This window comes from Oryzias latipes, chromosome 5, assembly GCF_053564925.1.
Source record: "Oryzias latipes strain Hd-rR chromosome 5, Olatipes_Hd-rR_3.1".
In the NCBI taxonomy this organism is placed as follows: domain Eukaryota; kingdom Metazoa; phylum Chordata; class Actinopteri; order Beloniformes; family Adrianichthyidae; genus Oryzias; species Oryzias latipes.
The window spans coordinates 25,035,631-25,062,221 of record NC_136241.1 but is presented as its reverse complement, the minus strand read 5'-3'; the positions used below and the strand labels follow the sequence as shown (position 1 = coordinate 25,062,221).

The 26,591-nt window shown below is 41.2% G+C and overlaps 1 protein-coding gene and 1 long non-coding RNA gene across 19 annotated transcripts in view; one reads left to right on the top strand and one right to left on the bottom strand.

The window, feature by feature from the left end:
- Positions 1-20,295, bottom strand: part of chl1b (cell adhesion molecule L1-like b) — a 210,975-nt gene extending 190,680 nt beyond the window's left edge. For 11 of the 17 annotated variants that reach the window (XR_013656068.1, XM_078947529.1, XM_023955097.2 and 8 more), the window contains exon 1: positions 19,731-20,295. The gene's annotated coding sequence lies outside the window, so the exon portion shown is untranslated. The remainder of the gene's footprint in view (positions 1-19,730) is intronic. The other 6 variants (XM_078947525.1, XM_078947536.1, XM_078947532.1 and 3 more) reach the window with 3 other exon arrangements.
- Positions 20,079-26,591, top strand: part of LOC144992198 (uncharacterized) — a 44,197-nt gene continuing 37,684 nt past the window's right edge. The window contains exon 1 of one of the 2 annotated variants that reach the window (XR_013656072.1): positions 20,079-20,279. This is a non-coding gene — a long non-coding RNA (uncharacterized LOC144992198). The remainder of the gene's footprint in view (positions 20,280-26,591) is intronic. The other variant, XR_013656073.1, reaches the window with a different exon arrangement.

Sequence of the window (26,591 nt, the reverse complement as noted above, 5' to 3'; positions counted from 1 at the left end):
CTCGCCATCTTTGTAGCACCGATAATGTTAGCCCAGAAATGTGCGGGCCTGTAAGCTACAGAGAAAACAAAAATAAAGAGCTCTCAGCAACGGCGAGGGGAAGGGGGGTGGGGCTGCTCTTCACCAACTGTCCTGCCCACAACTTACAGGCGAATTTCCAATGAACTTTTATTCCTAGAAAACAACAAAGCTTTTTTTTGATTTTGGCTATTAAAAAAATATCTGTAAGGACTATTAGTCATTTGTATACCTAAGACGACATTTTTCACAAAAAACACCGGAAATGTTTTTAATCTACCATATTTTCCGCATTGGTTTATGAGGCACACCATCAATAAATGCTCTATTTTCTAAATGATGTCATGTAAGGCACACCAAACTATAAGGCACGTTACGCGAGACAAAAGAGTGAGAGATTTGTTGATAATTCCGTCAGACTTGTTAGTGACACGATAAATGTTAGCCCCGTTAGAAGCGCTAGCTGTGTTTGCGTATTCACAACCTTAACGTAATAAACCAGACTAATATTGCTAAAACAAACGATACAAAACCCCACCCTCCCCTCCCACACTCTAAATAGTGAAACACGCAAACAAAACACTCTTTCCCAGCCTCTAAAAAAACATTAAGGCTTTAAAGTGCCACCTTGTAGTGTGGAAAATACGCAGCTTAGAAAATAATTGGAGAGGGTTTAATAATAGGGTTTAAAAAATGAACTTTATGAGCGAGCCTCACTTTGACCTTGAATAATTTTCAAATCCTTTATTTTCATTTTTATTATTGATAAGAGCCAAAGATAAAGATAAAAATTTCTCTTCCACTGAAACATTTATGCTGCTCTGCCACATGATTCTTGAGCACTTTTGTTTGAAGAAGCCTCATTTATCCAAATGCAATCTAAAAACACAATTAGGGCCAGCAGATTCCTAACAGGTCGATTTTACAAGCCCCATCCCCCCCCCCCGGTTTAACACAAGCACCACTCGCCTCCCCGCCCCGCCACCCCACACTCTAAATATTGAAACACGCAAACAACACTGTCTTTTCCAGCCTCCAAAGTGAAGATAAACGGGACTAACTCTCTAATTAGTCTCCTTTAATGACTCAAGGGTTGTAAACAGAAGACGTTTCTGGTAATGGATTCATGGTGGAGTCTCTGTAAAGAGGAACCCTGGCTTCATGCGTGTGAATCAGCTGGCGTTGTTCTGGCTCTCGGGAGGCGCCTGAATGTGCCGAGGCAGCAGTAGAATTGGGACGGTCGTTAGGGCGTCCACATCAGCAGATCTATAATGATGCTGCTGTGGACCTGCTGTGTGCTCTACTGGACAGGATGGAGACGTTCTCGCCGCTGCTTTTACTGGATCAAAAGCGGCTCAAAATGCTTCCCATGGAGTTCCACCTTCTTTCCCTTCGCTCTGCTTTCATGCTTTTTCTTTTTTTTTTTTAGATTGCACAAAGAAACTAACATGAAACCCAGCGGGAGACCCTGGTGGCAAAACCCAGCTTTAAACCCCGGGGATGGGGTGAGGGGGGCTTCTTGCTGACAGTGACAGAAATGCAACTCTACACCATCCGTTTAAAGGCCCCACCTCCTGCTTCAACACAGGAAACTGGAGAGAAGAGCAGTCTTGTAAATCAGCTGGTGTGTGTGGAGATGGATAGAGTGTGTATGTGTGTGTAGGGGGGGGGGTGCTTTTGAAACATTTTCAGCACTTACAGAGCAAAAACAACCCCCCCCCTCTCCAATTCCTTTTGGAGCCAGTGGGGGTCTGAGCACCTTAATGGTGTCCCCCTTCATTCAGCTTCATCAGTGTTGGCTCCCATTTCACAAAAGAGGCACACAAACGTGACTCCACTGGCAATGGGCACAGACCCACAAACACCAAACACACACACACACACACACAGTCATCCCTGCACAGCAGACGTCCACTCCATCTGAACATTTTTTCATTCTTCTCTGAATCGGCTTTTCTGCTGTGTTCTCTAGTTCCCATAATGCCGCTTTAATAACTGATAACAAATAAAAATCCTTTTGTCATAGTAAGAGCCCTCTCACTTTGTGCTTATGTAATCTTGAGGCGGCAGATCTAAACATGACAGCTGTCAGGAAAGCACTTAAAAGCGAAGCAAGGAGTCCCCTGGGTAGCCAAAAAACACTGCAACGCAACAACGCACCTGTTTCTGCAGAGACAGGAGGACGTTAGCTTCAGAAACTGAGCTGACCCGGCTGTAGATAAAAGCTAAAGAACTAAAATGTCTATTTTTTAAGTCATCAACAATCACTGAGATTTTAACCAGATTAAGATGTTAAAAAGATTCAATATCATATTTTTTGAACCATTGGGCATATAAAGCACATTAAGTGAGGAAATTTCTTTTTTTATCTACTCTGTAAATAAAGTTCTAAAAAATAAAAATGCTACAAAAATGTCAACAAATGTTTGGTGTGGAGCAGCAGACTCCGTCTATGCTTCTGGGAGAATGAAGTCTATTCAACCATCAGGAACAGAAAAGTCTGCCCTTTCCTGAAACACAACTTCCAGGTTTAATAGCAGTGCTTGAGCACACATTAACCCCCCCTTACGCTGCAGGTGGGAAGCACAGAAAGAGGTTCAGGCGTTTGAAAGGGTTCAGGGTGTTAATTATGGCGCAGAACAAGAGAAGGGCATCAAGCCTTCAGATTCTCCACACCTCTACTGAGGAGTTACACATCTGTAAGTGTAGCTGAAAGTTGAAGAGGAAAGGGGGGTGAGTTACGGCTCGCAGAGGGGCCACAAGGCCCGTAATGTGCAGGTTCAACAGAGGGACCCGAGGAACAAATCTCCCTGGGGGGTTGAGCCACCGACAAGGATCGCCTGGCAGCCGTGACCCGCGCAGAGGCTCCGCACAGTCAGGCAGCTGTGGTGAGCTGAGGTCTGCCGAGATGAGCGACGGGACGTGAACTCATCAACAGCGAGGGAAACGGACACCTCACGCCTGACAGTGTCAATTATCCTCGCCTTGCGTGTCAAGCTGCCATCTCAGGAGCACAGGGGACGCCCAAATTATCCGCGCCCCCCCAGAGTCGGCAGGGGGCTCTTGTTGGACCCGATTTTTGGAAACTGGATTGATCACGGAGGTCACGTTAGCTCGACTTTAGATAAATGCAAGCAATTTTCCAGCTGAAACCTCACACTTAGGCATGGATTATTCACTTTAATGTCGTCTATTTAACGCACAAAAAAGCAATTACTGACATTTCAGTGCCGACTGAAGGAGCAGTGAAGACCCTTAAAGCGGTGAACCGCTGTTTAAGTGGTTTAAAGTTTGGTCTTGAAAGTTAACCAAACAACTGGGGTTGGAAGCTCGTCTCCTCTAAACAGCAGATATACATTTTTTTTAATATTCCAATTAAGGCACAAGAACAGGCGACACGCATGAACGGCTAGAATACGACCTGAGGTTTTCAGAGAAGTCAGGAGCTGTGTGTTCTAACAGCAATTTCACTCAACAGTAACTCAGTTTTGGTTATCACACTTGTAGCAGGGCCAAGAGAATTAGAAGAAAAAGTCGCAGAAGAAAATAAATCATGATGGCATGAAGTCAATTTAAATGCTAATTTGGGCTTAAAACAACAACCTGTCTGTCAGCGGAAGTTGGGGAGATGAGGGTGAATCACGAAGGAGAAGAGCGTTGAGGTTTAAGAGGAGCGACGGAATCCTGATCTGATCGTGATGGAGTGACAGGGTGGGGTAGGTGGGCATGTGTGCCCATCCAGAAAGGGAATATTGCATTCATGTTGTTTCAGAATTCATGTTTTGGTGCTAAACCACCCCAAAAAGAATGAGTGTTCAACACAGCGTAATCAGTAAACTTTCTGCAAAAAAATCCAAATCTTGTTTTGATCCTCTGTACCCCATTAACCTTATATGGTTATAATCTCATACCATGTGTAGTCGCATGCACCCCATTAGGGTGTTTTGGGTTGAGTGGGAGGCTGTAAAGAGGAGCCGCCGGTTCAAGGCGCATCCTAGTGGACCCCGGGTGTAGCCTCCAGGTTTCTTGAGGCTTATTAAAAATGGAAACTACAAATGTTGTGTAGTCAGTGTACTGTCAAGTATTTACAAGACAAATGAAGTTGCACGCACTCATGACATATGGTGCCCTTACGCCCCACTCTAGTCATCTACTCACAACTCCCCCTATGGCTAGGTACTAGCAGTTCAGTTTCCCCATGATTCGGATAAATGATGTAACGTACGGTTCTGTTATAAACTGAGAACTGTCGCATCCCCCTAGACGCAGGCTGTATCTAGCACTAGCCCCATCCACAGGATTGGGGTAGTTTAAAAACTGAAAAATTCGGATGACATGCCTGCATCCAACCCACTTCACCTTTTTATTTTACCCTTGCGAATTGTACAAGTGTTAGCCACGAAGTGTCGGTCCAAACATGCTGTAGGACATAAAAAAGGGTACAGGAACATTTTTCCTGGACCGGCATACCGAGTGGTCTAAAAACTTTTTGCATGTTTTACATGGGTACTATGATTTGACCTCGTTCTTATGTCATTGCTTTATCTTAATCTTTAGCTTTTAAAGCCTCCAATGTTTTTTTTCCCGCAAAATCAGGGGAAAAGAAATTCTGTTTTACTTAAACAACTGTTCATTGGTTTAGGGTCGTTAGATCCTTTAAAACTACTGTTCATTTTCTTTAGCACTCATGCTCATAATAACACCAAAATACATGATTCAAATTTATCAAAAATGTTCCTTTCATATGATGTGTTGATGATCACATTTTTTGGACTATTTAACCTGTGGTGTCAAGTTATTGCCCCTTTGGCTGAAAGCTCTCCAGACGTCACATCAAAGCTGTCTTTCTGCTTTTTTAAAGACTAATGAGACATTAGACTTCCTTAAATCAGCACCAGCCAGACAAAAAAGGGTTTAAGTAGAGATCAAGAGGTTTCTACTGAGACTCATAAATGTTATTTTACAGACCAAGCACTCCCAAAAAACAAGAAATAACAAGCAATTCTTAGGCTTACAGATGCTACTCTGTGAATAAACTATTTGTTTCTTTTGATATCAATGCAATTATTAACTTTAAACAGATGGTTCCCTCTAAAAGTCCCTTCGCTGTTAATTAGCATGAAGCAATTAATCATGTTTTGCCCATTAAACAAAAAATGTCACCAGTATTTACCTTCTTATGAAGCAGAACTTGCACATAATAGATGCTCTACTCTTTCTTTTCCGCATGAGAAATCCTCGGTTCAGGCTGAACAAAAGGGGGTTTTGTTCTTGGTGGGATCAGAGGTGATAGGAAGCCCTCGCAGCTAAATTTCTGCAGTGGAACAAAGCATGGCAGCTATTTTGGGAAGAGTCTTGGACGTGCTGCATGTGAAGCTTTGAGTCGGTTTCCAGTAAGTAACATGTTTTGCTGCACAAACATCCCAGCTGCTCAGTTTTACAGATCGGTCACACTTAAACGACAAAATGATCCCCCTCATTAAGACTTCATAACAAGCCAGAGAAAATTGTTCCAACGTGAAACCCAGAGCACAGTCATAAAAAAAAGGAAATCGGCAAGAACCCTTTATTTCCGTCCAAAAAGATCTGGAGCAGTAAAAATAACGAGGTCAAGAAGGTCTGGTTCATAGCTGGTGGTCTGCGGGTCACAGATGTAAAAAGTGAAGAGCAAAGTTCCCTGAAGCTGATGAACTCATTTGGACTGGTACCAACTTGGCAAGGTCTACCCACTCAACATTTGCTGTGTCTGGGGGTAAGAAGATAGAGAAACAGACATGCTGAGCTCTTCACAGAGACCCTGAAGGACAACGAAAACTTCTACCGACGAGGAACTTTTCAAAACACATGAAAAGCTAAGGACAGATATTGAGGTCTACAAAAAAAAAAAAAAAAACAATTGCAAGAAGCGGAGCGTCTACAGTGACAAACACACCAGACGTGATGCATGTTCAAGAAAGCACTGAACACAGGATCTTGGCGTTTACACTGGACTGTCACTGCTGATACTAGCACATTAACATACAATAGGAAGAGGCACACTGAAGCTGGGCAAAACCTTTCCAGCCTTTTTCTTTTCCAGATCTATTCTGATAAATGAGAGACTTGGTGTCATCATTCTGGATTGGCACAAACCGTGATTATTATTTCATCTTTTATGGTCAATTATCAAACGGTTGACACTATTGTGAATTGAAAAGAGCGTTCGAGTCTGTGATTTTTTCAATTGGTTTAACTTGTAACCTGTATTCCATGACCTCACGTTTTGTACGTAGAGCCCTTTATTTTACAAAACTTGCTTAGTGAGGCCAGAACACTAAAGCTTTGAATGCAAAAGCCCGAAAGGCAAATTTCCACTTACTGCTTAATGTCTAAAATGTTTAAATGTTTAAAGTGTCAGGAGATTCGTTTCAGATTCTGATGGGCTTCGTTGAGCCTCTCTTCTCCTGTTCGGAGGGATCCTGCTGTGTTTGGCTCCAGGGCTTAATAGACCAGCAAAGCGGCTCTCCAAGTGCAGAACAGACTGCACGTTCATGCCACACCAAAATGCATGAAGGTGGACAGTCAACCAGAATATATAGAATCCACCAGAGCACAAGGTGATGTAATGAGGTCCCAGGGGAGGCCTGTAGACGTAGGACCCCCCCACCCCACCCCACCCTACTGCCCAGACTCCCATCACTCACATACTTCCAGACACAGAGGGTTGTTTTCCTCCCATCTATGTAAACTACAGAAGACATAAACATTGGCTAGCATGTTGGCATTGCTAAATATATTTTGAAATATCTATCTAATTTAGTAGTATTGGCAAGCAATTTATTACAAGCAATGAACTGCATTGCTTCTTTACAGATTCTTTTGAATTCTTCAAATCTTGAGTTTAATTATATAAATTAGCATGTTATGTATCTCTTAAGTATGTATCTGACTATTTGTTTTTAACCTTCAACGCCTAAGCCTACCTCAAGTGTTGACATTCATTCGACTACCGTAACCCTTCATCCGTCAACGCAATTAACACGATTCCAGTGGTTTCTGAAGCTGGGAAAAGCAGCCTTGTGCTAATAGGCACAACTTTATAGCAGTTGATTGCTTGCATAGTTAACGTATATCAACTGATTCTATTTGCGGAGAAATGCAGCTTTGTGTTGATATACATACATGCCATAATGACACAAAGCCGATATCTCCTGCCCCCTTTCTCCGCGTCAGAATCAGTTGATTCACATTGATCGAGTTAACGGTCAAAACATTTCAGTAAAAACGTTACAGTAGGTCATAGAACGTGGCGTTGTTCAGGCGTCATCTCCGACATCTCTGGTGGTAAAAGGTTAAGCCTATTACTGCTTTGATTTTTGAAAAAGTTTTACAATGAAGTTACATTTAGAATTTACAAGTTACTGTTCTTGACATTTTAGCACTGTACTTAGCATTTTCACCAGCAAGACGTATTTTAAGCTAACCTAGCTTATTTTACACTAATGTCGAATGCAGCCCACATTCTGCTGGGATACCTTCGTTGTGCAAAATTTTGATTTTGAAATAAAACTTCAAAATTGTTTGGCTTTTCTAACCGTTTTGCTTTTAGCAAATTAAGCTTTTAGTTTATGATTTTTCTCTGCTCTTTATCTTGTCCAGCTCCTAACTTTTTTCGACAGAAATCACTTTAAACTAACTATAAATGTTACAGTAATTATTTTGTATAGCTTTAGCTTTTAGTATAAATTAGATAAGAAAATTCAAACTCATATTTATTATTTGTTAGAATTATCGTTCAAATGTACCAATGAGGGTATTGTATTTTCATTCTTTTTCCTCATTTTTTATGGTGTTTTTACCTTAGATTTCATTTGAAGATCTATTTTGTGTTGCTGTCTTTGCTATTTATTTGTACGCAAAAGAGCTAAACCAGCAGATTTTGTGGTTAAAAAAAAAAAGAAAAAGTAAAGCGATGGGTTGCATGTGGGGGTTCAGCTCCGTCCTCTGTGTCCCCTGCCTGTCAAATCTGTCCTTCCTTGTCTTTGGTGCCCTTCACTTTCATGTCCCACGGGTCCCCTTGTAACCTTATCCAAGCAGCTTTCCACAATACCCTTCACAGAGCACAAAGCCTCCTCTCCCATTCTCCACATTTGTCACTTTTACTCCTGTGCTCTTTGTTCTTCTTACCACCGTTTGCATGAGTTATTCCAAATTGAGCCTGCAATTGAAATGGAAATCAACCCCGTTTTCCTGTGACTATGGGGCAATAACTTCCCCACTCCGTGAGGCACGGCTACCATATTAGTTGCTCCTCAGAGGATCTTATGGTTGCATTGCCCTTTTCACTGGGATTTAGTGTAAACATGGATGTTACAAGGTTTGTATTTCAGCGCTGACATTATAAATCAAAGCAGAGAAGCTAAAGCCACAAGAGCTTAAAAAGAATGAGTTGGAAGCAGACAGAATACAAAAACTTTTCTTTATTGGTTCTGGTTATTGAAGTTTAAGCTGGAGTTCAGCTGATTCAAGTCAAAAAGCCAAATCAGGCTGCAGGCAACTGCAATAATCCAGCAAGTAGGGGTGTTAACTATTCATTTTAACAAAAATTCGATTCATGGGATAATTTGTAGTTGCTAGTATGATTCATTTTGAACGATCCGATGGGATCGGATTCACTGACCTAAAATCAATCCAGGACATCTTTAGCCAAAAATGTAACCAGTGTGACTCAGTGATACAGTGGGGAAAAAAGTATTTAGTCAGACATCATTTGTGCAAGTTCTCCCATTTAAAAAGATAAGAGAGGGCTGTAACTTTCATCATAGAGATACCTACACTATGAGAGACCAAATCAGAAAAGAAAATCCAGAAAAATCCCATTTATTTATAAAATTTATTTTTCCACCATCAATTTTTTGTAAATTATGATGGAAAAAAAGTATTTGCTCAATAACAAAAGTTCAACTTAACACTTTGTTATATCCCATTTGTGAACAATGACAGCAGTCAAACACTTTCTACAAGTCTTCACAAGGTCTTTACGCAAATTTGCTTTTGAAGCTGTTGAAAAATTTCATTGGTTGAGAATTTCGTAGTTTACGTGTATTTTATGTGGTTATTATTACATAATTCTGATGTATACGCAAATTCATGGCTTCCCACGAGCATTCCACGAACGTCTAATGGACATTTTTACGTATGTCCCACCGATACACAACCTCTTTATCGCGTATACAGTGAACATATCACGTTAAAATTATGCAATTGATGCAAAAATTTGAGGCCAGATTTGGTTTTTATGTTAATCTACTTGTTTTTTGTGTGGTTTATATATACTTCTTTCGTGCCTTTAACGCAGTTCATTCATGATACATCTGTGAAAATTTCACTTGAAAGACTAGAACCTCTTACTTTTTCTACATATTTTCATGTATGACCGATTTTCTCTGCAATATGCACAAAATGTAGGCAATGGCTGTGTCACAGCCTTTTAGACAGGTCGATTTGGTGAGATCATAGGAATAGAAATCAATGCATCAAAGTTGATAAAATATTAGTCTCCTACCAGCAAGTGACAACTTTTTTTTACTAAGGAAATTTTAAATTTAGGGCAGAAACGAGAGAGGAGAAAAAAGGATAATGACGGGTGAAACTTCACCTTGTAAAGGTGAGGATGAATTCCGACCTGTGTCCTCCCTCTTGAAGCACTGATCTCACGAGATAACTTTGACCTCACAACAGCTTTGTCCTTCCACATGAACTTAACGGCTGAATTATCTGTGCACGCCATGGAGCCATTGATCACGTCCGTCCAGCTGCTCTGATGATGCAGTGGCCTGTTAAACCAGCAATGAACCACGATTTTCATGATCACAGCTTCTTATCTCTGAACCCCCCACCTCCAAACCAGAGTTCGCATGGAGGGAGTCCTTTCCCGCTCTTCTCTGAAGCAGACCCAAGAGTGATAACGAATCTGGTGAATAAATATTGCCAAAGAGCAGGCAGAGAAATGAATATTTCATGTCACCAAATACATTTCCACAGCGTACGGCCTGAACGGAGCCCCTCCTGCTGTCATCGGTGGGAAACATGAAAGCCTAGGGCTCCTACTAGGCGCTGCCGCAGCACTCTCGGCTCTGCCTGCAGAACACGTAGCGCAGGTTCCCTCCTGTAATTGCTTGTAGTGCTGGAGCCTGAGCTGAACATTAATTAGGGCCCCGTCTCTTGATATAGGCTCCTCACTCTCCTGTCAACCAGCAATGGAACATCTGAGCACGACGACAGATCACAAACGTTGTGGACCACACTCAGAGAAATGCCAGAAAAGCTGGAAAGGACATTTAATCTGATGCAGCTCCTCGTTGCTCTGATCTGATATCATCGTCTGATCATTCTACAGGAGATCACTTTTGAACTGCTGAAAGAGGCGGTGGCCCGACGCTCAGGCGAGCTTCCCCGGGGCTCGCGCGCCGCATCCTGCGTTTCACCGGCTTCAGGGGATCCACTCTCCACAAGAAAAACAGGTCTTCACGCTGGATTACTGTCTGCCCGGAAACACCGCTCTGGAGCTCCCAACTCTCCACCTGAGCCCCCTTCAGCGGAGGCCGCTGCTCATCACCCCGCTGGGAGACCCGGACCTGTGCAGCAGCCCGCGCTCATCGTGGGAGACTCCGTTGTCCAGCATGTCCGGGTCAGAAGGTGCCACACACACTCACTCTCTGGAGCTGTCGTCAATGACATTAAAAACTCTGCTCACCAACTTTCTGTCAAACACCCCTCTGCGGAGACTTTCATCATACATGCAGGCACCAACAACCTGAAACTGCAGCAATCAGAGACTCTGAAAATGGACTTCATCCATCTGATTCACACCATCCAACAGTTAAACATAAACTGCATCATATCTGGACCACTGCCTGCACCCCGTTATGGAGACATCATGTTCTCACGCGTCCGTCAGCTTCACATTTGGTTAAAAACATACTGTCATTCCATAAGCATTCCATACGTTGATAACTTCACAACTTTTTACAATAGACCATACCTCTTCAAATCAGACGGTTTACACCCCAACTATAGTGGTTCCCGTCTTCTCACCATGAACATTGATTTCACCCTCCGTTCTTTCAAAACCATATCCAGCTGACGGTTGAACCAGGACATCCACACCCCTGACTCATCATTCTCTGCCATACAGCATCACATACCAGTCCGCATCACCAATAGACATTCAAATCATTTGCATTCATATCCACGTGCCTCGCGTGTTCGTTGTCTCCGACCAATTCACACATCAGTCACAAAACCCATGACATGCACACATCAGATTTTACCCACAACCATGAAGATGGCTCTTTTAAATGTCAGATCCCTTTTAAATAAGTCTTTTATCATTAATGATCTGATTTTAGACCATGATTTAACCTGTTTGTTTTTAACTGAAACCTGGCTTGGCTCTGATGCACCAGCTATTCTCACTGAGGCTTCTCCACCTAATTTTAACTTTTTATTTTCAATCAGGGGAGGAAAGAAAGGTGGAGGTACAGCATCGATTGCTCACAAAACAATATCATCTGAAAATGTTTTAATTAGTAAATATTGTTCATTTGAGCATCATGCTTTTCTTTTTGGAGACCCACCTGTTTTAACTGTCACAGTATACAGACCACCAACCCCTCCTTCCTGTTTTATCGAGGAATTTTCTGAATTTTTATCATCTCTTCATATTAGGTACAATAGGATTTTAATTACTGGTGATTTTAATTTGCATGTTGACAATTATGATGATATCTATGCCTGTGAGTTTTTAAATCTTCTAAACAGCATGGATTTTCAGCAGCATGTCACACAGCCAACTCACAACAGAGGACACACCCTGGACCTTGTCATTACCTATGGTCTGTCCACTGGGGTGTCCTCTGTTGTTGATTTGGCCATATCAGACCATTATTGTGTGTTTTTTAATGTCACCAGTCAAATCCAGCAGGAAGCGTCAGTGAGAACTGTGAGGAAACGGTATTTAACTCCTGAAGTGGCTGCAAGTTTTATTGATGTTTTTAAGCAAACTCCTGCTCAGATTTTACCTGCACCCTGTGATTTTATTGTTGATCATTTTAATAACAGACTTCAGTCTTCCATAGATGCAGTGGCTCCATTCAAAGCGAAAACAATAAGAGCCACTCCTAAAATGCCATGGAAGACTGACGACATTAAGGGTCTGAAGCAGAACTGCAGGAGAGCAGAGAGGAAATACCGGAAGACGAATTTAATCATTCATAAAGACATTTTAAAACAACAAATCAAAATCTACAATAACTCAGTTAAACGGGCCAGAACCTCTTATTTTTCAAAAATCATTTCAGAAAATAAAAACAACCCCAAATTTCTTTTTAAAACAATTGATATTTTAATAAACAAAGATTTCAACAAGTCCTCCATGCTCGTATCTAATGCTGCATGTGAGGACTTCGCAGACCACTTCATGGGTAAAATCAATGCTATAAGATCAAACATTTCATCCATGCAGTACACGGATCTTAACAGACCTCCAGCATTGTTTTTACCAGAAGAAACACTGGGGAGTTTTGTCCTGGTTGATGCAGAGATGCTTGGTCGAGTTTTATCCCAAGTAAACACTACAACCTGCCTTTTAGATCCCATTCCCACTTCACTTTTTAAAACATTTTATGGATTCTTTGAGTCAGAGCTTTTAAATATAGTAAACTGCTCTCTTCAGACGGGGGTCTTCCCCTCTGCCTGTAAGACGGCGGTGGTGAGGCCCCTTCTGAAGAAGAGTCAATTAGATCCAAAAAATCTGGATAACTATAGACCCGTATCCAACTTACCATTTTTAAGTAAAATAATAGAAAAAAGTGTCGCTACTCAACTGCATGAGTTTTTAAATGCCCAAAAAATTTTAGAAAAATATCAGTCTGGTTTTAGGAAAAGCCATAGTACAGAGACGGCTCTTTTAAAGATCGTTAATGATCTTAGATTAAACTACGACTCACAGAAACTTTCTGTTCTGGTGCTGCTGGATCTTAGTGCCGCTTTTGATACAGTAGATCACCAGATTTTATTAGACAGACTTAGTAGTCTAGTGGGCCTCTCTGGAAATGTTCTTAAGTGGTTTTACTCTTACCTTACAGATCGACACTTTTATGTAAGTATGGATACGTGCTCTTCAAGAATCCATGAAATAAGTTGTGGGGTTCCCCAGGGGTCGATTTTAGGGCCAATACTTTTTAATTTATATATGTTGCCTCTTGGGGATGTCATCAGGAGACACGGCGTTGACTTTCACAGCTATGCTGATGATACACAGCTTTACATCGCCGTGTCTCCTGATGACCTTGAACCTGTCAACACTCTTTTAAACTGCATTTTAGATATAAAGTTGTGGATGGCAGAAAACTTTTTACAGCTCAACCAGGACAAAACTGAAGTATTAATCATCGGTCCTGAAGACAAGAGAGAGATGATTTTACCACATCTTCATAATTTTAAACCTTCTCAATGTGTGAGAAACCTGGGCGTACTTTTTGACTCTGAGCTAGATTTTATCCCACACATTAAAAATGTCGTTAAGACAGGATTTTATCATCTTAAAAACATTGCCAGAGTCCGCCCGTTCCTCTCTCTTGCCAGCACAGAAGTGCTAATGCATGCTTTTATTTTCAGTCGTTTAGATTACTGTAATGCCCTGCTCTCTGGTTTACCCAAAAAGTCTATTTCAAATCTACAGCTATTGCAGAACTCAGCAGCACGAGTTCTGACGAGAACCAGAGGGCGGGAACACATTACACCGATTTTAAAATCGCTGCATTGGCTCCCTGTGCGTTTTAGGATTGATTTTAAAATTCTTTTAATGGTTTATAAGTGTTTTTATGGTCTTGGGCCTTCTTATTTGAATGATATTCTTTTAAAATATGAGCCCTCGCGGACCCTGAGGTCCTCCGGTGCTGGCCTCTTAGTTGTTCCTAAAGTGAGGACCAAAACTTATGGTGAGGCTTCGTTCTGCCATTACGGTCCTCGCCTGTGGAACGGCCTGCCAGAGGGCCTCAGGGCCGCAGAGACTGTAGAGGTTTTTAAGAAGAGGCTCAAGACCCACCTTTATAATTTAGCTTTCAGTTGATTTTAACTGCTAAATTATTCTATTAGTTTTAATATAGGCTATATTCTATACTATACTTCATTTCATTTTATGCATCTTATTCTCAGTTTTTTATTTTATTTTATTTATTTATTTATTTATTTATTTTTTAATAAATCTTATAATTTTAGTATCTTATTGTGATTTTAGCCCCAGTGTTTCTTGTGGGAGTCTTTTCTGCCAGGGTTGCCGGCTTGCCCGGTGGCTGTTGTTGGAGTTCTTGCCCTTGCTGGGGCGGCTGGGGTTTAATTTTGCAGCCTCACGGCTGTGAAGTGGACCCTGGTGTTGTCCCGGTCTGGGTTGGCGCTGTGGCCATGCTCCCGTGGGCGGGCTGGCTCCTGGTATGAAGAGATTCCCAAATGCCGTTTCCTCACAGCAGAGCCAAGCCTTGTTTGTTTGTTTGTTTGCTTGCTTTTTTATTTATTTATTCATTTATTTATTTATTCATTTATTTATTTATTTATTTATTTATTTTAACTTGTATTGGTAGTCAACATTCATTGTCGTGGGTCATGTGCTTTAATGGAGAGGAGTGGGAAGGGTGTAGGGTGGGTTGGGTTTTTACTGTAATGTTGTGTGTTTTTTTTGTTTTTAATGTTAAAGCGCTTCGAGCTGCACGAAATGCATGATAAGCGCTATTTTATAAATAAAGTTTGATTGATTGATTGATTGAACTGATGTTTCATTTCTGTTCTCACAGTGCCTCGGGGGTTTTGCAATCTCTCAAATGGATTCTTTGAGGATTTTCAAAAACATGGCCGTCATGCTGGCCTGGAGAATGAAAGAAAGCCATCCAAGATGGTGATTCATTGCAGAATTTCTTCTGCAGAACCAAAAGGCCAGTCAGTTTTCAAATATCTTTTTAATGACCTTTAACCTTTGTCACCAGAGCTTTAGCCCCGGTGTGGACATTCTTTTGAATACCATGACTCTTTAATCGCATACGCAATAACTTAATTCCTGAAGAACACGTTGCATATTGATTCAAAGCAGATTTGTTACGATATTTCAAAGAGTGGGTATTGTTTAGGGTTTGCCTGCGACATCTCCAGTGTTAAAGGGTTAAACAAGTAAAAAACAAAAGTTAAAACAAAAACTTTCATGTTTTGATATTTATCATAAATTCAAAGGAAATGACCAATGAAAAAACCCTGAAATCTGTCAATTTGATAAGGCCGAGTATGGTGCCATTTACACTCCAAGATTTCACATTTGATAGAACTTTCAGACAAAGAAACGTTTTTTTTTTCCGTGTAAGACTTAGTCTGGTCACCTTTTCATCTTTTTAAAGGGTCTATAATATGCTTACCAACTTTTTGAGCTTTTAAGTGTTACTCATAAAGAATCACAAAGCATTCCTCTAAAAACCTGCTCTCTGAGCACCACGAAAACGAGTACGTTCTAACATTGTGACGTAGACAAGTGAGAACAGCCCCTTCCAGGAAGAGTCTGCGCCACCAGCACCTCCCCCTGGCTAACACAAACACTCGCTTTTTCCGCAAAGATAGGGGTAATCGACTAAAACGCTTTCATTTTAAATGCACAATATGGACATCCATCTTTGCTAAAGTTTGGATGTCGTTTGTTTTTGTGCGGGACACGCAAACACACTGACATGAAATGGGCGGCACCCACAAAGAGCTTAAGGTGGTGCCTCAGAAATCGAGTCATCTTATATAACTTATATGTCTTAAAGGTCTTTTTTGAGCTTCCTGGAACAGGAAAAACTGCTAAATTTACAGTAAGAGATAAAACAAGCACCTGTTTCCTGACATCTTTCAGTTTCCGTCCAGGTGGATGCTACAGAGATAAAGCTGTTCTTTTTTTGCCTTTTTATCTCTGACAAGTGCAAAAGGACAACACAATAACAACACACACAAAGCATGAGTGCATGCAACTGTGCCGCAGGGAAAACACACACCTGTACGCTCAGGTTAAGACAGAACCCCAGTCTCCAGGTGCTGCAAAATTTGGACTGAATCCACAACAGAAAAAACATCAGAGGAGGCTGAAAGCTCAGGTGTTTCTGTCATCTGTTCAATCGGCGAGCAACAAACAGACAAACAACAATCGCCTCAAAGTCTGATTGATCTCAGCAGAGCCGCAGAAATAAGAGAGAGGGTCTTGAACTCACAGTCAACTGGGTTTGAGAGCCAGTTTGCAGAATGAGCGTGTCTGCAGTGTCGAAGGATGCTCTGTTAGCCGCTTTTTTTTAAATCAAAAATGATTAAAGAGAAGTGAAGAAAAGAAAAAGTCCATGAAATGCGGCAGGTCAGGGCTGCATATTAAGTGGTGGGAGGGCAAGGCTTGACACAGGCCGGCTGGGAGATGGTCCACACTCTTGCTTGTCCAATTACTGGCCCTGGCTCAAATTGTTTGGTGAGAAGCATTCGACCTACTTCTGGTCACAAAGCGCCGATGCCCTGAATACAGAAAGGCTGGAGCCATGTGTGATAAGTGCCATTTAAGGCTCTTGTCTTTGGACTCCAAATTGAGTCAAGTCTTCTGCACTGATGGGGGACAGCTTGATCTGTAAATTTTGAGGACTTTGGCGGTTCCAGGAGCCACAAGCACAGCACAAACAAGGTTCAGACATGCAGATGATTAAAGACACTAATAGAACCACTTACCTTCATAAGCCCTTTGTGTGCAACAACAAAAGCTGAAGGGCAGCAACCCAAAAAGTTACAATGAATTATATTTAAGATGGTTTTCTCCTCTAAATGTGGCAAACTCTTTGGTACTACCCAAACGTAATTAATCTGACCAGGATCACGATAGCTGAGAATCGACCACACAGTCGTCGACTCCACCCCTATTGTACTATAACCATGGATACAAGGTAAAATTAAGGTCACTGGAGCAGGTCCAACATTGAGTTTTGTGTGCATGAAATTCAGTGAACAGGTTGGTCATGAATAAACAACTTTTGTGGACATGACCTTTGACCTTTACGGAAAAAGACTCCTTTAAGCAAAGTTTTGATTGCTTACAAACTACTGCAAACTCAAAATAGAGTGGGGGCATCAAAATGCAGTCATCGAGGAAGTGTGCCTTGCATTTTATTTTATTTTTTTATATCGTATCTTATCTACTGCTGATTACATGGATCAGGTGTGTTCAACAACAACAAAAAATGAATGAAGACATCTATGCATGATGACTACAGTTTGACGCCTGTGTCCATACAGATCTGTCCTTTAGACAACACAATCCACAAATACAAGATTGTAAAAATTACTGTAATGTTATTACTCTGGGTTTCTGTGGTGGTCTGCAAAAAAATACTATACAAATGTTGCCCACTTGTGGAACAACCACAAGTTGTCAGTTCAATTAAGAGACCAGAATGACAAGTATCCTCTAAGTCCAAAATCGATTTGTGGTTCATCAAAATTTTAAAAACCTTTAGGTGTAGACGCAATATTCAACCAATGCAAACAATTGGAACGTAATAAAACCTACGGTTGTTTTTTGGCTGTATTGACTGACGGGGAAAGTTACCAAAAACATTTTCCTATCAACTTTTCCAACTTCCAAAGAATGGTAATCCACCAGAAAAACAAGCTGAAGTAGCAGTTGAGCAGCCAGAGCTAAAAGTTTCCTCCATTGTGATTGTACCAACTCCTTCTTGGAGATTACATTGATGAACCACTCCAACAGTGCAGAAAACCTAGACTGATGGACCATAGAAACTGCATATGAAGTTTGTGTTTCTAATAGGGCTGTGACGGTGTGGGATTTTTGATCACCGCGGTGATGAACCAGCAGGGGGCGTGGTGTCGCGGTTAACCGCAGCCCCCCAACAAAAAAACCAAACACACAAAAAAATCCCCCGGCTGCCACGTCGCAAATGAATGCAATTGCAATGCAGTATTCTTTATAAACAAAAAACAGTAACAACTAACTACTTCCTATCTAACTAATGGACTAACTATATAGGTGTTGTAGATAGGGTTGTGCCGATGGACGATATCATCGTCCATCGTGATGGGTGACTGACATCCCGGTTATCGTCACACCCCTAGTTTCTAAAACAGTCTTAATGTAAAACTAAAACTCAACCTTTCCATTGCAAACACACTTTGGTCAAACAGCTCAAAACCGTATGAGTGTTAACCCTTTAAACCTGCTATGTCACCGTGACAACTAAATAAAACACACTTGTTGACATGCCATTACTCTTGGACCATATACGTAATCAACATGAATCCATGGATTCTGATGTGCGAAAAAGCAGCTTTACATGTCAGATGTGCACCGTTATGTTACACATGACAAACTTCAAGCTTTGGATAATGGCAAAGAGCCACTGTCTCCACTTCAGAATCAACTGGAATTATGTTATTTACGTCAACTGTTGAAGTGTTACAAAAGAGTTAGTCAGAAATATGTTAACACTGGTCTTAGAAAGTTAAAGCATAAGAGTTATTTATCTACTTAGGAGTAGCAAATATTTAAAAAGTGGTTGCTAGTCACAAAATCATAAAAATCACATATTTATCAGCCCTAAAAAAAATTGTATGTTTGCAAGAAATCCAATCTGAGGAATGCTCACTGGGAGAGTGCAAGCTTTGATTAATTTATTAATTCATTCATCTATTCTTTTGTTTTTCTGTGGAAAAAGATGTGCCACAAACTGAATACCAGAAAGCACAGACCTATGTGAAGGAAAAACAGAAACCAGCATCAAAGGAATACAAAACAGTAGTAAAGTGCAAAGCATCTGGGTTCCCTGGGATTCCCTCAAAGGCCTCGTCTGCCAGGAGACGCCAACAAAAAAACATAAAAATAAAAACAAGCCAACAGGCAGTATTTTAGTGTGTTTGACGCAGACTACAATACATTTCCATCTCCTGTAAATATTCATATCGTGGGGATCTCTTTGTCAATGAGGCGGAATATGGCTGTTCTGTTAACTGCAACAACAGTGCCATCCACACCCAACCAATTAATGAAAAACGCTGTTGGCTGCCATTCATCTAATGGAAATGTCACTCTAATGTGGTTTTAATCACACAGATTCAAGTCCCATCAGTCACTGCAGTCCTCTGGTATGCAATGTTCATGTTAATGCCTGCATGAAAAAGCTAACTCCAGATAATAGGCAAGTTGTGCTTTTTTTTTTTTTTTTCTTGTACTCCAACATCAGTTTCCCAGATTTCTCTGCAAAAATGTGATTTTGAAAAAATATAGACGATTCCAACTGAAAAACTGAGATTTTAGACCTTTGAAGAAAAATAAGATGAATTAGTTTTGAAATGAGGGGGATCCTTCACCGCTGTTGAGAGCAGTGAGGTGGAAACCAGGCAGAATCATTAGGCTCCCACAGTGGCACCGGTAAAGAAACATGGGGAAAAAAGGCTTTTCTATCAAAAATATAAATGAAATGACTGACAGTTATCAAAGATGGAAGAAAAGGGCAGCTTCCACCCCCCTTAATGAAATACTTAAACCGTGACCGTGTTTGACATGTCTCAACATTTAAATTACTCGTCGCGTGCCGGCTAGCAGGTGCGTTTAAAGCGCGCGTGCGAGAAACAGCTAGCATATCAAGGCAAAAGTGAAAATAATTACACACCTGAGAGGTAGACGATGATGGCTTCTCGCTGAGAAGATGAGGAATGAAGAACCAATAGGTGAAAGTGTCGGAAACTCCGCCGCGCAGCGCAGGTGTGTTGCTCCTCGCGGCAGCTCGCTCTCAAAGTTAACGGCGGTTCCAGCTGAGGCTCGTCGGTAAGCGGAACGCCGCCTCGCCTTGCCGTTGGTCTGATTTGGAGCACCTCTGCTCCTCCTCCCTCCTCCTCTGGATGCTGCCAGAGTCACGTCCTCCCCCCACCCTCTCCTCCTTGCGCGCCTCCGAGAGGAGGAGGAGGGTAAAGGGGGAAAAGTAATAGCACTTTCTTCCTCCTTTTTCTCCTCCACAAAGACGGACGAAAGAAAAGAAGGCAGCCTATCGGTTTGACAAAACCCCATGGCAACGCAGAAAAACCCAACTTCTCCACGTTGTGACCGGGTCAAACCCCCCCCACCTTATACACTATATACCCCCCTCCCAGAAAACAGCGACGGACATGATTGTTCCCAGGCTTAAGAGGGAGCAGGTTTTACAGAGGAAGGTGAAGGAGAGGTGAGGGTATCCAACTCTTCTGAAATGTGAGAGATTACTAGCATTAAATACAAAAAATGTATTTAAAGAATGTACATGTATTTAATAGGGGCGTACCTAGTGGTGTCACGATTAATCGACAAATCAATTTCTATTCCTACAATCCAACCAGATCGATCTGTCTGAGGTCGAATCGGAGTAACCTATAGGCTATCATTAAAAAATAGTTTGTTAACGAGATAAATCAATAATTAAATCACTATTGGAAAATACCATTTGGAGCAATGGTAGGTTTATTTACTTTACTCTAAGATCCAACCAGATCGATCTGTCTGAGACAGGTTGTTAATCAAATCAACCAATAACATTATGAAATTGTTTCAAAATGAAATAAATTGATCATTTCAATATTGGAAAATACTATAGGGACAATAGGTTTATTTTACTATAACATAAAGATAACCAAGTTCCATCACAGCGGACAACACACACGTGATGGCAGCAAAAAATGATCAATCTATCATTACAGTCCGCTGTGTGGAAACACTTTGAATTTTGCAAAAACATACAGTGTGGTGTAATGTTCTAAAAATGTCCGGCTTGTACAGAATTATTGTTGATGTGGAAAAACAACAGGCTGAACTTAGCACTAAAATGTGAATGGATTTGCCATTAATTCTGGTTTACTTGCTTGTTTGTGCACATATTTAATTTACACTTGATTATGTCAAAAGAAATACAAGGAATCTGTAAAACTACACTTGCACTGTTCAGTACCGAGGTATTTATCTCTGAGTCTCACTGGTTGAGGTTTTGGATAAAGATGTTGTGGATCGATTTTAGGTCAGCGACCAATATTAATTATGAATCGTGGTTAATGGCGTATACTTGTGTAGCACTTTTCTACCTTCCTCAAAGGCCCAAGGCGCTTTACAGTCATAGTCCCATTCACACAATGATGGCGGCTGCGCTGCCGAACACTGGCGCCAACCTTCCACCAGAGGCAAGGTGGGGCTCAGTGTCTTGCCATCGGACACTTCGACACATGGGGGGGGGGGGGGGGGCACGGCGGGGGCAAGCCTGCAATCTACCGGTCAGAGATTGACTGCCCTATCATTGTACCATGGCCATCCCCTCATATCAGCAACCACAAATTATGATATGAATCAAATCGCTGTACAGTGATCCCTCGCTATAACGCGGTTTACTTTTCACGGGTTTGCTACTTCACGGATTTGCATCATGCATTATGTTCTGCATTCTGATTGGCTAAAAAGTCACTCCGCTTCTTCTCTACCTGTGCATCAATAATGTTGCAGTTTAATATGTACAGGTACGTAAAACAGCTGGCCAAATTTACAATATGTACGTGCAAATTCTCACGCAATTTTCGAGTTTCTCTAAAACCCATAGAAAAAGAGCGACGACAACAACTGCCTATCATTATGTTCTTCTCTCGAACAAACGCATCTGCAACGCGGGCTTCAAGAGAAGAAAACACTGCAGAGTGGAGTCAGGATGCAGCGGCTCAGTCTGTAGATCAGTGAAATACAGCTGAGTCTATTTGTCCCACTGTACTTTGTATTTTTTTCATAATCATTTTAAATTTTCTCCAGTTTAATCCAATTATTCGGGTCGCGGTGGGCGGGGCTAATCTGTGCAATTTGAAGCCTTCCGTTCACATTGATGATTCAAATTATTATTATTAGACAGTACAGTACAGAAGTTATTTGTTTAAAAAAACGTTTCTAAAGTACTTTGATTTGTGATACAAATGGCTCAGGTGGTTGAGCGGGTCGTCCAATGATCGAAGGGTTGGCGGTTCGATCCCCGCTCCCACCAGCCAAAAATGTCGTTGTGTCCTTGGGCAAGACACTTCACCCTCCTTGCCTCCAGTGTGGCTCCACTGGTGTGTGAATGCGCATGAATGATCCTGGTGATGGTCAGAGGGGCCGTAGGCGCGAAATGGCAGCCACGCCTCTGTCAGTCTGCCCCAGGGCAGCTGTGGCTACAACCGTAGCTTACCATCACCAAGTATGAATGAGGAGTGAATGAATAATAGACACAATGTAAGCGCTTTGGGTGTCTTGAAAAGCGCAGATAAATCCAATCCATTATTATTATTATTATTAATAATTGTAAAAAAAAATAGAGGTTTCTACTTCACGGATTTTGCCTATCACGGGTTGTTTTTGGAACGTAACCCCCGCGAAAAACAAGGGTTTACTGTATGAATAAATTTGTAGCTTTGGAGACCTATACAAAGTCCACCGGAGACAACAGTTTTTACATGGATTTGGTCCTTCTGGGCCTGAGCACTAAACAGAACAATCACACCAGATAAAGAAACTGGACTTTGGATGTCAAGTTTTCTTGGTCTATTTACAGACCTCTGTACTTTACAGAAGTCTGAGTGTCCAAGTCAAGGTTGTAGAGGACAGGACAGAAATAAAACACAAGAACACCACATTACAAACTGCAGCGTTGACTTCTATTAAAATGGAAAGTAAGGAGAGCCAAGTTAGAAAAGGCCTGAAGCAGAACTTCCCAACCCCAATCGTCCTGCTATAATCCCTGCCCTATTTGCTGCTAAATGCCTGGATCAGGTGTGTTCTTTAAACCAAAAGCTGGGATCACCTACTCAAGCTAATCAGCACAGCGCCTTGCAGGGATTTGAGGGAAAAGCGTAGATTGGGCTACTTCATAAAGACCAAGGTTGAGCAGCTGTGGTCACTAGATAGAAAAGACTAAGTGTATCATTGGATGACTCCCTGCAGTCTGGAGCTTTTCGCAGACTGTAACTAACAGCATGGCTTAGGGTCATCCAGGCCAAACAGTCTTAATAATAAAATTTAAAAAAATCAAGTCTGAACTGATGCAGAAAGTTTGTTCCACAAGAGAAACCCCTAAAATATGAAGACTCACTTTTCAGAGCACCATGTAATACTGCACATGCTGTATATTGTGCCAATAGACATGCCAAGTCTATTGGTAACATATGTAACTGAGATATTTAAGTCCCAGTTAATGGAATGAAAATGGTTGACATTCTTAGTGATTTGATAATTTGTTATTTCACCAAATTTTCTCTGAGAGACAGGATTCAACCTTTAAATACAGCATATGAAAATTATTTAAAATATTTGTATTGCACTATGGCTCAACCATTTTGAATACTTAAGTCAAACTTTTAGTTTTAATCATTCTAAATTTATTTTTACAATCTTAACTACATGCAGATACAATTGAAACAAAGCTTAAAGATCCACTCCAATCAAAATCGTGTTTTTAGCATTTTAAACATGTTCTTTTAGCATTTTCCTTTCGATGGAGTACGAATAAAAGAGTTTAAAATGAAAACTGTTTATTTTGAGTATTTCTTTATTCAAATCGTGATGAATCAGGAGCAGATGATAAAATCCGGTTTAAGAAAGCTCTCAGTTGTGGGGCGTAAAATCTCATAAGGGGCAGGCCAAAGTCTCCCTGCTCCCTTCCATTCTGATTAGGGGTGCAACGCATCATGGCGGATCTCTGATCCACGCGGATCACTAGCCACGGTTCAGTACACACGTGCCGTGGATTGAAGACACTCACTTTCCGTTTGAAGTTTCTGGAGCCCAGCAACAATGAGGGCGGGCCCTGGATAGTTGGCCAGACCATCTCAAAACCACACAGAGACAAACAACCACACACACTCACAGTCACACCTATAATTTATAATTACCAATCAACCAGTGAAGCATGTTTTTGGACTGTGGGAAGAAGCCGGACTGCCTGGAGAAAACCCACGCATGCAGGAGAACTTGGACACTCCACACAGAAAAGACCCAGTGGGATTTTAACTAGAGCCATCTCACTGTGAGGCAAGAGAGCTTCAACAATATCATTTCGAACATTTATTTCAAATTATTTCAGGGAAGGAGACATTCTGTGGGCATCTGTGGTTCAAAGTTGAAGAAGACGTTTCCCAGCCATAGGGTTGGATTTCTAGTCAGTCCAGTCATTTGTTGAGTTGCCAATGGGCGAGACATTGAACCCTTAGTTGAAAGTAAGTGGGATGGCCACTGCCTCATTGGTGTGTGAATAAGTAGATGTGAAACAGTTTAAAAGTGCTATGAGTAGGCAATAAAGCATCAAGTCCAAACTACTTTCTATTTGAAATATATCATCTCATAGTTCTTTCAGACTTTATAGGATCCCTTTTGATGAAATCTTAGCAGCCTTTATTTTTTCATTTTAGTCTTCAGAAAGATTGAAATACTCACCATAGTTCTTAAATTGCAACAGGTGTTGATCCCTCAAGTCTTTTGCCCTTCGTTCCTGGGGTCATTCCCAGGTCTACATGACAAAAGAGGAAATACTTCTGAAAAATGTCAGGTCAAAATGGTACATGGTGTATACTTACAGTATACATTTCTGTGGAGGCCCAAAGGGCTTTACAGTCACAGTTCCATTCACCCATACACACACACATTCACACACTCCTGGCGACTCCACTGCTAACCACCAGGAGCAATGTAGGGTTCAATCTCTTGCCCAAGGACCATTTAACACATGGGCAGACAAGGTAAACTAAACCTGGGATCTTCCAATCAAAGGTCGACCGATCCACTTCTACACCACTGCCGTTCATGTAATCAGGATTTGTGAAACAGAAAAAAAAATTGAATGTAGGGAATATTAGGGAAGGGCTCATCAGTTTACCTTGCTCCCTCAAAACAATAAGATATTACTGTTTAACCCTTGTGCTATCCTAGGCACTTTACCATTGGAAGTTGGGTCATCTAGACCCACTAGACAGTGCGCTGAACCTTTTTTCTTCAATGATTTGTGATCTTCACTGGTGATTACATGAAATCTTTCCACCTTTATCCACCTTTGTCATGGTAGGGAGAAAACGTCAATGTAAGGGTGGGGTCATCTACGATAGCATAAGGGTTAAAACTTTAAGTCAAATGTTCTTTGAATTACTTTAACTCTTCAACTGTTTATGCAATGTATGCAATTCCAACAGATTCTGACATGCAGGAAAGCCGCTTTACGTTGATATACAACACTTTACAACGGTGAAGTGCTTATGCAATTAACACAAAAAGACTGATTCTGAAGCAGAGAAATGTGTCTTTCTGCAAATATGAAACACTTTCCACAGGTATTTTAGTGCAAAGCTGCTTTTGTGCGCGTCGGAATTAGTTGCTTTATGTTAATTGTGTGAACAGATGAGTTAAAGTAGACCTAAAAGCTTTTGTTATTTAGCTGTCACCACTGTTTGTGGAGTTAACTCTTTTACACTGAAACTTTAGCTTCAGAATCTGCTGGAATTATATTTATTAGAGCTGGAGCTGGAGCTCCACTGTTCAGATTATTTTAACTTCTTTAACTTTTCAACCGTTTATGCAAAAAAGTTAAGCAGATTCTGAAGCAGAGAAAGGCAGCCTTGTGCTAATACACAATCAACATAAATCCGTTGCTTCTGTCGCGGGGAAAAAAGCAGCTTTGCGTCGTCATGCAACATCTTGAGAACCTAAAGAGTTCCTCAACGGCACAAAGCTGCTATGAAAAGTCGCTTTTATCTGCGTGAAAATTAACTGGTTCACATTAATCCTGTAAACAGTCAAGATTTAAGGTATGTCAAAGAGTGTGTGATTTTGATATGACGGGCGACTTTCCTAGTGTTTAAAGAGTTAAATAAGCATATTGTTCACTAAAGACATAAAAGAAAATGTTTTAGTAGCTTTTAGTAGCCCACTGAAGGCTTTCGTCCCAGAAAATACTTCAATGGAATTTATAATAAAAGATATATAACATATATAAAATGTGTTTTGAGGTGGTACTGAAAATAAAAGCCATAAAAATGACCTCAGATTCTTCAATCTCTCAATGGTCAGCTACAGTATATTATGGATGGCAGCACATCAACAGTTGCTCTTCTTGTGTCAACCCGAGGCGCATACCACCTTTATCATAACGTCAGCTCTGGCTCCGCAGACTAATGGTGTCTGTGGGGATCTGTGACAGCAGCACCTCTGACAGAAAAAGATCATTAAGAACTCTTTGCATCGATGGAGCGAGCAGGAAAGGTCAGCGAGAAATCAATGTATCCAATCAGATGCAGACAGAGGAGGGGTTTTTATTTTTTATTTTTTTCTACCTGGAAATGATAGAGCAGAAAGAGCGTCCCATCACTGCCAGGAATCTAAGAGGTTGGCGTGTGGTCATTCCTGACTCACTGGGTCATTTGGTGATGTACATCCCAGTGGAATATTCTGCCTTTGACTTATCTGTGGTAAAGATATAAAGAGGACAGAAGACAAGATTTAAATCACAGAAAGT